Consider the following 15,124-nt stretch of genomic DNA (forward strand, 5'->3'; position numbering starts at 1 on the left):
GCTTTGACTTGACTTTCAAGGCTGGTCCTGATCTGACTCCTGGGGACTGGGACCTCTCCTCAACACTTCATCCATGCTCTGATGATGATCGTGATCATGGCAACGAGTGCGCCCTTCATTTGTGCTTCTGTCAAGGCTCTGTGGGTGCCTCTGCCATTGCACTTATCACACACATGGTAATCACCTGTTTGTCCGTCTGCCTTCCCACACAAATACTCAGCACGGGCTCCTTATGGGCAGGGACTGGGCCTTGCTCCTATTTGTGTTCCCTGTGTCTGCTGTTAAATGGTGAACCAATGCATGGGTGAATGAATGATTGGATGCTTAGCGATATGTACCCCAGGTGTATTGTGCAGTGGTTTCCATACAAAGCCCTCTCCATGCACCATCTCATTTAATTAGTAAAACAACCCTATTAAGGGTGCACCATTTTCATCCCTGTTTTCCAAATGAGGAAACTCTAAAGTTAGAAAGGTGAGGTGATTTGCTCAGTGCCCCACAGCTGGTGAACAGCAGAGTTCTGTGAGACTCCGAAGCCAGTATTCCTACCCAGTTCACTCAGACTGAGAACAGGAGGGGGGTGCCCCAGCGATCATGGTGACCTGCTTCATACCGAGTGGGACCCGTTCTCTGTAAGGAAACATGAGCCCGACCTGTCCATTGGAAAAGGATCCCAAGATGCGCCTCCAGCCCCATCCATGCACCCCCGACAGCCCAGGTAAAGTCCTAATTTGTTATAGAACATTGAAAACACCCAGACATATACCATTCTGCTTCATTCCCCCATCTTAGATCCCGACCCTCCAGCAACTCCATTTCTCACCCCCACTGAATTCTTTCTCATCCTCCAAACCCTCTTAAGCTCTTTGTCTCTGAAGCCTTCCTTGGTTGCTGCCACAAGCACCACGCCTTTCCTCCCAGGCCACAGCATAAGCCACTCCCTCCGATGTGCTTCCTCTGGACACGGTGCGCATACAATATTCTAATAACACTGTTTATAATATTGTTTGCTTATGTGTCGGTCTTCCTTACTAGTCTCTAAACTCCTAGACAGCAATGTCCAACCAGCCCTTAATACCTCTCTCACACTACACGTGAGGTATCAAGGAAAGAACCTGCAGTTCAGGGACTAGCTCCAGCCTCCACCTGCCCCCCTCCCCCCTGCCCAGGGTGCCCAGCCTCTGCACTCACTCTTCCAACAGTCTCTCACCCCGCCCATCCTTTCTGGACCATTGACTCACCTAGGCTGGGGTTTTGGCCTTCCCCCTCTCTTTGCTGCCTCCCTCCCACAGTGCTATCTTTCACTCATGCCTCTGCTCCAAGCTCTGAGGCCCGAAAGCCAGTCCTGCCTCAGCCTCATGCCCCGGTCTGCTGCTCAGGCCTCTTCTTGTCTGGATTGGGAGCTTTAAAAGGCATCTTGTTCATCTCCGCATCCTCAGTGGTTAGCACAGGCCAGTGGTTAGCAGCAGGCACTGAGGAGAAAACAGTATTAACAGCTGTTGTATTTCCAATATGGTAGGCAGTGTGCTCACTTACTGAGCAGTAAGATGTATCATACCATGATACTCCCTGAGGTAGATATTTCTGTCCTTGTATTTCAGATGGAGAAACCAAGGTTTGGTAAGGCGAATAACTTGTCCAAGGTAACATAAGTAGAAAATAGCAGAGCCAGGATTCAAACCCTCCTCAGTCTGCCTGTTTCAGAAGCTTCCATTCCAGACAGCCAAACTCAATAGATGTTAGTGGGACTGCACCGGGCTGAAAGTTAAGGCAAGGTCAGCAGTCCATTTCAAGGAAAGAAACATTAGCGATATATGAGAAGTTCCTTCATATATAGACACCACCTAAGAACTTAAACAGAATAGGGTATAGAATGTACGTGGACAATTAGCCCACAAAAGTCCAGTGATAACATCATTCATTCAACCATTTGAAAATATTTACTGAGCATCTACCTTGTTAACTGTTCTAGTCAACTAGAAATGAGACATGCAAGGTTGCTGCCCTCAACCAGTTTATACTCTAGTGAGGGAGACAGAATATAAAAAAGAAGTAAGTTTTAAAATACTAGTTCAAAATATTAACTAAATATTGTGTTCAGTTCAGTGAGGTTCAAGTTCAATTCAGTACAAATAGTGTGGGGAGCATATCAGGACCGCACCCAGGAGGTGTGTGAGGTGCTTGGGGAGGTGGCCTAGTAGCTTGTTCTTGGAGCATGCTTATATTTTATAGGGTGGAACAGAGCATATCGAAGTCCCATCCCTAGAAGCTGCACCCACTGCCATCATAAAAAACAAAACAACAACAACAATAAAAAACCCAACGTCAGATCTAAGAGACACTTTGGTTGAGTTCTGGGAGGAAAGTTAATGGGCCACATACCTGCCCAGTGGGAACTTCCACTTTCAGGGCCTCATTTGTTCCTCCACTAGGGAAGTACCAGATGATACCTCACTTCCCACAGGCCTGAGGCAAACCCCTGCTGTCAGAGAGTCAAGAGAGCCAGCCTTCAATCACAGACACAGTCAAAGGAAGAGCAGAGGAAATGGACTTCCCTTTGCTCTCTCCTCAGACTCCACTGTCCTCCCCTTTTTTCACACAAACCAACACAGATGGAGGAGATGATTCAATCCCCTAGTGCTTCTTTGATGTATGGATGGGTTCACACAGGGCTGCCCCTCGGGTGTGTGTGGCAGGGTAGGGAGGAAGTCAATATGAAGACCTGGAGTGTTAGCACCCTTCTGGAAGCCAATCTTACACAATCCCACAAAAGAAATGTCACATCTGCCAACAGGAGCAATCTGCCCACCAGGCCACCTGGGATAACTGTGTAAAAGCAAATCCTAGAGCCCGTGGTGGCATCTGGTCAACCCCATGCACAAGCTAGAGGGTTGGAGAGCACCCAAAGGGGTGATATGGGACCACAGACCAAAGTCTATGTAGGTTCCTGTCTGGGCTCAAGGTGCCCTGTCCAGATGGCACTGCTAGGCCCAGACAGTCTCAGACACCAGAGGATAACCACCTTTGAGGAAGTCTCTCTAAAACAAGGAATTTCCTAAGGGCCAGGGCTCAGAGCAGGGATTCTGTTGCCAGGTCTAAGGAAATACTGGATTCAGTTCTCCCTCAGCTCCAAGTGTGTGTGTGTGTGTGTGTGTGTGTGTGTGTGTGTGTCGGGGAGTGGAGTGGAACAATCTGGCCGTTGTGGTCTAGACTTAGGGTTTTTTCATAACATCTCAGTGACACTTCTAGGCCCTTTAAGGTAATTCATTCAAAGAGAAAACCAAGAGCAAAGAGCTGGTAGAGACCCACTCCCTGTCTCTTTCCATGTCAGGGATTATCCTTCACCATCTCTGTGACATCATGACTGTGCCCTGCTGTCCTCCATGCTCAGATCTCATGGCCAGCTCTGTTGTAAGTTAATCTCTAAATGTTCTTGAGACTGCCTGTGTGTGCACAATTCATAAACTAAGAAGACAATGGTCTGACAGTTAGCTGAGTGGTCGGTAACAGATTCCATTGCAACAAAAGTCTCAGGATTCTTTTGAGGGACCTAGAATTTTTGTGTGTATCCAATACTCTCTTAAAATAGGTGGGTCCTCCCTGAGCCTTGAGGCTCGTTTTATAATAATCTTGGTTGTGATGGTCTTGATTTATACCAGTGGAGAAAACACCAACTCCCTTAATCATTAGCGACCAAAGAAGTCTTAGAGACTTAGAATTCTCTTGTCTGAGGCCCGAGGGTTTCAGAGTGATATCTGTGTGAAGGCATTTGGCAAATCAAGATGCTATATAGGATTGATTGGTTGAAAGTCAATCCAGACTCTAGATTCCCCCATTTTTAGGAGATGGAAAAGCCCCTTTACCTTCACCTACCCTTCTATTGTTCTTCCAGTAATGGTTCAGTAGGGCTGTCCTTAGTATACCCCTGGTGACCTGGCTCTATGGAATGCAGAGGAGCAGGGAAGAGCACGCAGAAAGGGGTTTATCGACTTTCCAACATGTTTTCTGAGAAGGTAGCAGACTGCTCATCTCAACACTTTTGAAAAACCCCACCTGAAGATTCCTCTTCAGGAAGCCCCAGTATATGGCATCAAAGATGCTGGTTAACTGTAGCAAATGTCTGGGTGTGGGTGGCTTCAGGAAGTGAATTCCTACTAGAAAGGAGGGCCCTGGCTCCAGGTGGGGCATACCTCACCTGAGACCTCCCTGGGACATAGATTCCCAGGAGAAATGTCTCTGACGATCAAAGCACCTAGTGATTCTGTAGAGAAGATCTTTATAGGTAATGCTTCAGCTCCCAAGTTGGGGCATGTAGGCACATGCAGCACGGATTCTGGACCATGGCCAAGACTCCCTGCTCTGGTCTCATCATTGATGCTCCAACTCCATCATCAGAGCTTCCCGATTTTGGCTTAAGACTAACACTGTAAACATGTAAATATATCTCATGGTATTGGTCTCACTGGTTGAGGTTGCCTTCGATGAATGAATTTATTAGATCCTTTCCCATGAATAGGTTTAGATTGGGAGGAAAAAGGGAGGGGGCACAAGGCACCTGGTCTTCCAGGAAGAGGTCCAGTAAATCAGAAGGAATCCAAGTGACCATCTGGTTCAGAAGTTGTAACCCACAGCCCACAGGCCACACCCAGCCTGTGTAGCTGGTCTAGAATAGTGCCTATTACAAATTCTGAACTTTATTTCATCTAAGTAGTATACGAGCCCTCCAGTTAATCATAAATCTAACCATTCCTCACTGTCTTGCATCTGTTTACTTCATCTGTTCAGGACACTTGGCCCGAAAATGTGTGTGTGTTTGTGACCCTTGAATTCTGGTACAAGTTTCCACCCAATGCAAAGTCCTTTCAACAACATCATGCAGTCTTTCTTTATTCAACTTTTCACATATTTATTCAAAATATGTGTACTGAGCACCTGCTACGGGCAGCCGTATAAATGTATAGAATTTTAGAGCATGAAGAGTCCTTGGAGATGTTCTAGTCTTACCACTTCATCTCACAGGTGGTGCAAGCCAGGCACAGAGAGCTGCATGACTCATGCAATGCCCCAAAGCTGCTCCAAGGCAGAGCTAAATTTAGTGAGAAGCTGAGTGGTCAGAAGGTAGATGTCTCTCTTGAGACCGCCAGGCACTTCGCTGAAACCCAACTACACTTCAGCTGTGATGCCTCCCTTAATGTGCTTAGTTCAGTGATTCTCAAAGTGTAGTCCAGGGGCCTCTGGGGTCCCTGAGATCCTTTCAGGGCATCTGTGAGGTCGAGACTATGTTTTTGTCGCTCTCATCCTATCAGGTATGTATGGAAGTTCTACGGAGGTGCATGATGTGTGATACAGCAACAGATTGAAGGCAGAAGCATATATGAGAATATCAATCTGTCTCTGAACAAGTTAGCCTAACTGTATAGCTATGCTTCTGTTCTCGCTAAGTATTTTGGGGCACAATATATTTTTATTTAAAACTATGTTATTTAGGAGCACCTGGTTGGCTCAGTCAGTTAAGCCTCCAACTCTTGATTTCAGCTCTGGTCATGATCTCATGATTCATGAGATTGAGCCCTCCATCAGGCTCTGTGCTCTTAGCACAAAGCCTGCTTGAGATTCTCTCTCCCCGTCTCTCTGCCCTGCCCCTGCTTATGTGCATGTGCTCTTTCTCTCTCAAAATAAATAAACATTTAAAAAATATGTTATTTATGTTAACATTTATTAGGTATTATGTTAACATTTATTATTATTCATTTAAAATAAATTAACCGTTTTTAAATTTCTGTTTTAATTTCTAATGTGTAAAGATCAATAGATATAATCCACATAATGATAGCTTTTTTGGGTCTTTAATAATTTTTGAGAGTATAAAGAAGTCTTGAATTCAAAAGTTTGAGGACTGCTGACTTATTCTGATAAACCTAGCAAAGGAAAATTACAAAACTTGAATTTTTCCAACAGGCCTATGGTCACATAGAAGTTGTATAATTATTTTTTAAAAAGGAAAAAAAGTAAGTGGGATCCATTTTTGCTTCTTAGAAATGGAAAATGGTGTCTTGCCATGTGGTAGGCCCACGACTCCTTCAGTTCTGTAAAGGACTGATCTGACTTGAGCTGTTCCATCACCAGGGACTGGGAGGAATAACCTGTCCCTGTAGTTATTAAAGTATGAAATTAGGACTAGTGTTACCAGGATTTACATCTCAACCCCCAATCCTGCCCCTCCTGCTTCCATATTAGCTACAAGTCCCGCCATCACTTAGGGACCTAGGCCAGAAACCTGGATTCCTCTTACACCTTCCTCTCACTTTCTGCCACACTCACCACTACCGTCTCCCTAAACAACTGTTACCTTTCCTCTTCACTTCAACAGCCACAGTTGAGACAGCTGTGATCTCATACTTGGAGATAGCTCATGTCTTCACTGGTCTCGGGGCTTTTCTTGTCCCCTCCATGGTGGCTCCACTCTGCCAGTCAGTCGTCTTTCGATTACATGAATCTGATCCTGATCCATCCAGTTCAACCTTCTTCAAGGCCCTTGGTAATCTGGTCCCTGAGGACAAACCAGCCTCACCACCTCATACACCTCTTGCTAACTTTACCCTCCACTGTGGAGAATTCTTTATATGTCTGCAAACCCACCATGTGCAGTGGGGCTTCAGGGCCCCCAAACTGGAATACACTTCCTTCCTGTTTGTCTACCTGACAAACTCCATATCTCATGTCTCAGCTCAAGAACTCCCTTGTTCTGGAGAAAACTCCAGCTCCTGGAAAGACCCCATACAAACATTATTCTATACTGTCTGTTAAATTCCCCTGCTTTATTAAGTATAGCACAATGAACTGAATTGATAATTGCCATCCTGCAGGGTCAGTGGTCTTTGCTCTGGACACCAGGCCTCGTTGTACACACTGCAGGGTAGAGACAGTGAGTCGGAATGAATGTTCGTTGACCTTAGGACTTGACTCAGAAGTTGGTTTTTCTCCTAATACGTCTAAAGCAACTTTTTTTTGGTCTTTTGCTTATTTCTCCTTAAAGTGGAATCACAGAGGGGAGAACCAAGATGGCGGAGAAGTCGGGGAACCAGAATTAACATGGTCCCGGGAACACAGCAGTATTGAGATCAGAACCCTTGGAACTCCAGGAATCCAGGCTACAGAGTGACAGAAACATCTCCACGAGTGTATGGAGACAGCTTGGTGGGACCTATGGCTTCCTTGATTCTCTGCCTGGTCTTTTTTCTCTGCCCCTGTTATTTCTGTCTTTCTATGGGGTAAGCCTTCTTCCACCCTCCCCCTTTTTCATTTTTTCCAGGGTTACTTCAATGAACAAATTAAAACACACCTGGTGGAAGGTCCAAACTGGAATCACAGGGTGAGATCAAGATGATTTATGTTTCTAAAGAGGTGATGGGGATTCAAGAGTACACTTATCATGATGAGCACTGAGTAATGTATAGATTATTGAATCATCATATAATCTATACCTGAAACTAATATAACACTATTTGTTAACTATGCTAGAATTAAAAACTTAATTAAAAAATAGAAAAGATACCTTTAAAAAAGATGAGTTGTGGGGCTTCTGGGTGGCTCAGTTGGTTGAGCACCCAACTCTTGATTTTGGCTCAGGTCATGATCTCACAGTCATGGGTTCCAGCCTCTCAGTGAGGCTGACAGCATGGAACCTGCTTGGTATTCTCTCCCTCCCTCTCTCTCTCTGCCTCTCCCCTGCTTGCTCTCTCTCTCTCTCTCTCTCTCTCTCTCTGTCTCTCAAAACAAATTAACTTTAAAAAAAAAAAGATGATTTGTAGTTCTGATACGTTGGTTTCTGGTTAATTGTTCCTGTCACTTCAAGGTTAATAATATAATATTTATGAAGCTTTTATCTAGTATAAATAACACATGGACATTATTCTTATCACTTTCCCATTTAAAACAGTACTTTGTAACATTAATTCTGGCAGTATCTTTCTTATGGTGCCAACATGAAATGGGATAGGTTGTCACAGAGCCTTTGGGCTGATGAAAATAACCTGTGCCCTCTGTTTCTTATTAATACAGAAAGTTTTGTAGAAAGAATGTGATCTGTTGAAATAACCCTTGTCAAACACATAAAAGAGGGTTTGTCACATGGTAGTAAGCAATAAATGCTAGTACTTCTCTCTTCCATCATTGAAGTCAAATTCGAAAAAATTAAGTCCAAAGTTTTCATCACAACATATAAAGCCCTACTGATTTGATGCATGCCCACATCTGATACCTGCCCCTCTCCGCATGAAACCTTGTGTTCCAGCAATATGCCTTGCCAGCAGTCCATGGATGCACCATGCCACACCGCCTCTCCTCTCTGCCTTGATTCACTCAGTTTCTCTGCTGGCAATGCCCTTGACCCATCTGTCTTCCTGTCCTGCCGGACTCAGAGCACGTATCACCTTCTCTGGAAACACTTCTGGTCTTCCCCAGCTTGGATTAGCCGTTCCACCTTGAAGCTCTGGCAAAACCTTAGGCTGACCTCTCTCAGAGCTATACGACCTTGGGCACAGGACCTGACCTCTCTTATCTTTGCTTCCTCCTCTGTAAAAGAAGAAGAAGAATGGTTTCCACCTCAAGGGTTATCAGGATAATTACTTGAGGTTTATGTAAAGTGCTTAGAATTATACCTGGGACGTATTAACTATGCCCTAAATGCTAGTTGTTACATTTATTTTGGTATCGCTTACTACAATGAAAATATCTGCACACTTACCTGGGTATCTATGCCTGTCTTTTTCCTCTGTCTCTGAGAGCCTAGCATACCTCCTAGCAAGTACTCTGTAAACTGAACTAACTCTTGATATCTATCAATGTCCATACATAGCTTTATATGATAGTAGCCAGCAGAGAACAATCGTGCACGTTCTCATCTTTCACTTTACATCATCTAGGCTTTTGCCATTTTTAACAGCTATAGACATGCCTATTCATTATCCTTTATGTTTTTATAATCGATTTTCTTATGAGCATCTTTGGCCTTAAACAATAAGTGCTTCCCTGTGGCAACAAGCAATTATCTGGTCAAAACTTATAAACATCTTTACAACCTTTTAGGGGCATCACCACACTGATCTCCAAAGAGACCGGGCTAATATACAATTTCTCATGAAACTATTTCTTTCCAACCTTGTCATCATTGGATTTTATCACTAGTTTTGTTACTTTAATGGGGATATAATAGTATCTCTGAGTTGTTTTTATTTGTCTGTTTTTAATCACTAGCATGGATGGACATTTTATCACATGATAAGATACAACATCTTTTCCATCAGCAACAAAACATCTATTCATTTTTTACTACATTCAAAGTAGTATCCAAATGGGAACATTATACATTTCTATAAAATTTTTACACTTATTCAGATATAAAATTTCCCCAACCTATGTCTTTTCTTTTCAATGGGTACTTACAACATCTGCTATCACAGAAATTTGTACATGAATGGTGCCCCTGTAGTCAGGCAACATAGTGATACTGACCTTCAAGCTGTCCCATGACAGCCCTCCATAGTATTCAGTTACGTGAAGTTTTTAGTTCAAGCTCCTTTTTTGACAGGTTGTTTTTAAATAGTTTGTTCTTTGACTTATTGAGTGTCTATTCTATGGTATAGCTCTGAGTTTATTCTCTTCCTTACTGAGATCCAGTTTCTACAAAGCGTATTGAATAATGATCCTTTTCTGCTGTCATACTGTTTCTACTATGTTATAAAGTTCTATACAATTTTGAATTTCTGAATTTTCCATTACTCTATTGCACTGATGAATCTCTTAAACTGCAAGCTATATGGTCTCAATCACTTACTTTTTTATTGTTTTTAATTTTAATTCCAGTATATTAACATACAGTGTTATATTAGTTGCAGGTGTATAATATAGTGATTCAACAATTCTAGACATTGCTTAGTGCCCATCATGGTAAGTGCACTCCTTAATCCCCATCACCTATTTTGCTTATCCCCCCCACCACCTCCCCTCTGGTAACCACCAGTTTGTTCTCCATAGTTAAGAGTTTGTTTCTTGGTTTGTCTCTTTTTTTTCCTTTGCTCATTTGTTGTTTCTTAAACTCCACATATGAGTCCATCTCTGACTGACTTATTTCACTTAGCATCATACTCTTTACCTCCAACCCTGTCATTGCAAATAACAAGATTTCAGTCTTTTTATGGCTGAATAATATTCCATTTAATATATATATACCACATCCTCTTTATCCATTCATCAATTGATGAACACTTTGGCTGCTTCCATATCTTGACAGTTGTAAGTAATATTGCAGTAAACATAAGGGCGCATGAATCCCTTTGAAATAGTGTTTCGTTTTGTTTTGTTTTAGTCTTCAGGTAAATACCCAGTAGTGTGATTACTGGATCATAGTATAGTCCTCATTTTTAAATTTTTTTTTTTAACATTTATTTATTTTTGAGACAGAGAGAGACAGAGCATGAATGGGGGAGGGGCAGAGAGAGAGGGAGACACAGAATCTGAAACAGGCTCCAGGCTCCGAGCTGTCAGCACAGAGCCCGACGCGGGGCTCGAACTCACGGACCGCGAGATCATGACCTGAGCTGAAGTCGGCCACTTAACCGACTGGGCCACCCAGGCGCCCCCTCATTTTTAAATTTTTGAGGAAGTTCCATACTGTTTTCCACAGGAGCTACACAAGTTTACATTCTCATCAACAGTGTATGAGGGTTCCTATTTCTCCACATCCTCTCTAACTGCTGTGGTTTCTTGTGTTGTTGATGTTAGTCATTCTGACAGGTGTGAAGTGATATCTCATTGTGGTTTTGATTTGCATTTCCCTGATGATGAGTGATGTTAAGCATCTTTTAAAGGGTCTGTTGGCCGTCTGTATGTCTTCTTTGGAGAAATGTCTATTCACGTCTTCTGCCCATTTGTTAATTAGGTTATTTGGTTTTTTTGGTGTTGAGTTGTATCAGTTCTTTATATATTTCGGATGCTAATCCTTTATCAGAGATGTCATTTGCAAATATATTCTCCCATTCAGTGGGCTCTCTTTTGGTTTTCTTGGTTGTTTGCTTCACTGTGAAGAAGTTTTTTGTTTTGATATAGTCCCAATAGCTTATTTTTGCTTTTATTTCCTTTGCCTCAGGATATATATCTAGAAAAATATTGCTACAGCCAATGTCAAAGAAATTACTGCCTATGCTCCCTTCTAGAATTTTATGGTTTCAGGACTCACATTTAGGTCTTTAACCATTTTGAGTTTCTTTTTGTGTATAGTGTAAGAAATTGGTCCAGTTTTACTCTTTTGCATGTTGCTGTCCAGTTGTCTCAACACCATTTATTGAAGAGACTGTCTTTTTCCCATTGCATACTCTTTCCTACTTTGTTGAAGATTACTTGACCATATAGTTGTGGGTTCATTTCTGGGTTTTCTATTCTGTTCCATTGATCTATGTGCCTATTTTTGTGTCAGGACCATGTTAGTTTTGATTACTACCTCTTTGTAGTATAACTTGAAATCTGGAATTGTGATACCTCCAGCTTTATTTTTCTTTTTCAAGATTGTTTTTGGCTATTTGGGGTCTTTTGTGGTTCCCTACAAATTTTAGAATCATTTGTTCTAGTTCTGTGAAAAATGTTTTGGTAATTTGAGAGAGATTGCATTGAATCTGTAGATTGCTTTGGATAGTACAGATATTTTAACAATATTTATTCTTCTCATCCATGATCATGGAATATCTTTCCACTTGTTTGCATCATTGTCAATATCTTTCATCAATGTTTTACAATTTTCAGGTACAGGTCTTTCACTTCCTTGGTTATGTTTATTCCTAGGTAGTTTAGTATCTTTGGTGCATTGGAAACAAGACTGCTTCCTTAATTTCTCTTTCTCTTGCTTCATTATTAGTACATAAAAATTCCACGGATTTCTGGTATGTAATTGGACTGAAGTCAACATGGGGGAGAAGTAGGGGAATCCGTACTTCCGGCGTCTCTCAAACAAAGAAGGACTGAAACTAAAGGACTTTGAACCCCAAGAGTCTGGGAGGAAAAGAGACTGAGTCTACTGGGGAGAAACTGGGATAATCTGAGAGGCCACAGGTGGGTGATTGCAAATTGGGGGAGATAAAACAGGCCTCATAGGCACAAAGGGGAGGGATTCCCTTCCGCAGAGAGACAAAGGGAAGACAGAGTGGCTGGGGAAGTGTTGGACTGTATCTGGACAAGAGAAAAAACCTTGGACCAGGACAGAGAGGGATCTCATCTCTAACTGCAGGTTGGAGGATCTCTAACTGCAGATCCCATCTTCCGACTGGGGCCGGCTGCTCTGTTCGCGCACCTGGGGAGGAGGGGAGCCACCTGCAGGTTCAGTGGCAGATCAGGGGCACAGTCCACAGCAGGAGAAATCGGTCCCCTCCCCTGAAGTGCTGCAACACAGGACAAAACCAGCTGGGACCACATATCGGGAGGCGCTTCCCCAGTACCGGGGCATATGGAGTGGGAGTTTAATTCCCAGCCAAGCACTGGGGCAAAGGAGTCAGTGGAGTGAGACACACAGCCTCATCTGTGCCTGCAGCACAGTGAGGACAGCTCCAAAGGAGTGATTTGGGACACTGGGTCGTGGAGAAGAGACTGGGGGGTTGCCATTTTTCTCCCCACCACCACCAAGACAGGGCCTCAGGGATTGGTCGGTGGAGGTGGGACCAGCCTACACCAAACCACCCCCCTCCCCATGGGTAACTGCATATCTACTGGAGTGGGATAGACATTATGGAACCAGATGGAGCCCTTCTCCATTCCAGCACTGTTGCATTGCCTGGATTAACTGTAGGACAATTCTTATTTGGATATATTCTCCCTTCCATTTCTCCTTCTTATCTCTTCCCTCCTCTAGGCTATTTACTCTGGTTATTGGTTTGTTTAAACAGACATATTTAATCCATTCTCTTGATACATGTTCTACACCTCCTTCTTTACATTCCCTTCTCTCTCTGGAATAACCAAGCCATATAATTTCTCTGTCTGGGTAACTTTATCTTCATTTCTTTTTCCTCCCCCTTTCCTTATTTTCCTTTCTCTCTCTCTGGGTTAGGCCTTTAGTCTCTCTTCCTGGTCAATGTTTATTTTTTACTTTTCCCCACCCCTGTCATTTCTCTCTTTGTATGCACTCTTCCATCAGCACCGCCTCTACCTTGTTCTTTGCTTGTAGCTGGTGTTTCTGGTTTTTGCTTTTGGATTGTTTTTAGTTTTTTTGGTTTTTTTGGTTTTCTTTGTTTGTTTGTTTTCTTGTTCGTGTGTTTGCATGTTTTGGTTTCCTGTTTGTCTGTCTGTTTTCCTTTCCAGGGCTACTTCAAGGAACAAATCAAAGCACATCTGGTGGAGGGTCCAAAACATAACTATGAGTAGGGAGATACAGTAACTGAAGTCAAAACAACAGACAACAAGTAACATTCTCCAAAAAAAAACACCTCCTGAAGGGCCAGGCCCTGGACAGTGTATGACCCCCCCTTTAATATAGACGCAGAGCACATAACAAGCTTTTAGAACTCATAAGGGACAGAAAACTAGGCAAAATAATGAAATGGAAGAATTCTCCTCAAAAGAAATTCCAGGAAGAAGTGACAGCTAAAGAATTGATCAAACCAGAGATAAGCAACATAACTAAACAAGAATTTAGAATAATGGTCATAAGATTAATCACTGGGCTTGAGGGGCGCCTGGGTGGCGCAGTCGGTTAAGCGTCCGACTTCAGCCAGGTCACGATCTCGCGGTCCGGGAGTTCGAGCCCCGCGTCAGGCTCTGGGCTGATGGCTCAGAGCCTGGAGCTTGTTTCCGATTCTGTGTGTTCCTCTCTCTCTGCCCCTCCCCCGTTCATGCTCTGTCTCTCTCTGTCCCAAAAATAAAAATAAAATGTTGAAAAAAAAATTAAAAAAAAAAATCACTGGGCTTGAAAAAAGCATAGAAGACAGGAGAGAATCTACTGCTGCAGAGATCAAGGGAGTAAAAAATAGTCATGATGAATTAAAAAATTTTATAAATGAGGTGCAAAATAAAATGGAGGTGACCACAGTGCAGATTGAAGAGGCACAGGGAGAATAGGTGAATTAGAAGCTAAAATTATGGAAAAAGAGGAAGCTGAAAAAAAGAGAAAAAAAATCCAGGATCATGAGGGGAGAATTAGAGAACTAAGTGATTCCATCAAACAGAACAATATCCATATCATAGGAATTGCAGAAGAAGAAGAGAGAGAGAAAGGGGCTGAAGGTATACTTGAACAAATCGTAGCTGAGAACTTCCCCAATCTGGGGAAGGAAACAGGCATTGAAATTCAAGAGGCACAGAGAACTCCCTTCAAACGGAACTTGAATTGATCTTCTGCATGATATATCATAAACTGGCAAAATACAAAGATAAAGAGAAAATTCTGAAAGCAGCTAGGGATAAACAGTCTCTAACTTACAAAGGTAGACACATAAGAGTAGCAGCAGACCTATCTACTGAAACTTGGCAGGTCAGAAAGGAATGGCAGGAAATCTTCAATGTGATGAACGTGAAAAATATGCAGCCAAGAATCCTTTATCCAGCAAGCCTATCATTCAGAAAAGAAGGAGAGATAGAGGTTATCCCAAACAAAACCTGAAAGGAATTCATCACAACTAAACCAGTCCTAGAAGAGATCCTAAAGGGAACTCTGTGAGTGAAATGTTGCAAGGACCACAAAGTACCAAGGACATCACTACAAGCATGAAAACTACAGATGTCACAGTGACTGTAAACCCACATCTTTCAATAATAACACTGAATATAAATGGACTACATGCTCCAACCAAAAGACATAGTGTATCAGAATGGATAAAAAAACAAGACCCATCTATTTGCTCTCTACGAAAGACCCACTTTAGACCTGAGGACACCTTCAGATTGAAAGTGGGATGAGGAAATATCTTTCATGCTACTGGAAGTCAAAAGAAAGCTGAAGTAGCCATACTTATATCAGACAAACTAGACTTTAAATTAAAGGCTGTAACAGGAGATGAAGAAGGGCATTATATAATAATTTCAGGGTCTATCCATCAGGAAGAGCTAACAATTATAAATGTCTATGCGCCGAATACGAGAGCCT

The sequence above is a fragment of the Prionailurus viverrinus genome, chromosome D1 (assembly GCF_022837055.1).
Source record: "Prionailurus viverrinus isolate Anna chromosome D1, UM_Priviv_1.0, whole genome shotgun sequence".
Taxonomy (NCBI): domain Eukaryota; kingdom Metazoa; phylum Chordata; class Mammalia; order Carnivora; family Felidae; genus Prionailurus; species Prionailurus viverrinus.